Source organism: Penaeus monodon, chromosome 23 (genome assembly GCF_015228065.2).
Source record: "Penaeus monodon isolate SGIC_2016 chromosome 23, NSTDA_Pmon_1, whole genome shotgun sequence".
In the NCBI taxonomy this organism is placed as follows: Eukaryota; Metazoa; Arthropoda; class Malacostraca; order Decapoda; family Penaeidae; genus Penaeus; species Penaeus monodon.
The window spans coordinates 16,450,524-16,451,877 of NC_051408.1; positions in this window are offsets into that span (position 1 = coordinate 16,450,524).

Genomic DNA, 1,354 nt, shown 5'->3' on the forward strand with positions numbered 1-1,354 from the left:
TACTGCCACTTTATGGAATACATCGCTCGGATTATTTTAGGAACGATGTTGCAAAATGAAGTCGAATATTCTAGCAAGAGCGTTAATTTCTTATTTTCATCTATTATTGTCATTAACATTTCATCCAAGATTTGCCTGAAACAAATTCTGACGCGCAGGCCTTCCGCACCTTCGCCAGCACACGAATCCGCCTTGTCTTGGGCCTTTTGAGCCGCGAATTTCATGTGCCATCGCCACCCCCCCCCCCCCAGGCCAACCCGAACTTCGGCCGAGTCCTGACTTGAGTTTATCGCGTCCGCCAGTTAATTCCCAAAAGGAAGATCTGGTGAAATTAGAGCATCAGTAAAACCAGAAATATTTAGTTGTTGATATTTTACGTCAGGTAAAACTCTAAAAAAAATTGAGACTCTTTACTAATTCGACATTTAAACCCGCAATCAATTTCCTTTAGTAGTCGGTCTGAGGGATAGATAACAGCTGCGTTGAAGCTCCCGCTCCCCGCGCGTGACCGGAGCTCCAACAGCAGGCTTCTCTGGCACACGCAGATGGCCCACCTCAAGGGAAGTCATCATTTCACCTTCCTTTCGCCTATCCAGGGATTTGTTTTTAATCAACTATTTCGTTTACCACTGAATATACATTCAACTGTTTTAATCAACAAACACGTTTTGCAACCACGTTTCCAAGGTAGAAAAACGAGTATCACTTTAATGGGTTTCAAGGTATTTTCAGTTGCTCTGTAATACTGATTTCGTCCAGCCTTCCACTGCGGAAAATTGGAAGAGTAGTTTTTCAAAAGCCTTGTTTTAAATAACATATCACCAAACCTTTCCAGCCGCTGGTTTCCTCTGTTTTTTCAGTCACTGGTATTCTTTGGCCGCCACAATGCCATTTGCTTTTCAGATGAGTGAGTGGCTTTTCTGCTGCACAGTAGTTGCACGATCTTGCAAGCGAGACTATGGGAACCATGGATGGTCGTCAGAGCTTCGATGTTATTGTTGCGTTTGGTCGTCCATGGCTCCCCCAATTTATCTCAATACTTTTCCGTTGTCGGGGACTTAGACCATGCAATGTTGCAATCCGCTCCTCCGGTCGCGGATTCATTGGGGAGGATGATAGCAGATTCCGCGCCCGTTTGTTTCGCCCTTATCGCCGGGGTCTTTGCAGCAGTTTGCATTGCGGGAATCATTATCCTCCGCGGCCTGCATGAAGTGGAATGCGCCGCTGAAGACCGTCGGCTTTCGGGGGGGGGGGGGGAAGTTGGCTTGGCTCTCGAATAAAATCTATTATTTCTTTTCTTTTATTAAGCCATCCTTAGTTTCGTCTCTCATTTTCTCTGTCAGCCTTTCTGTAC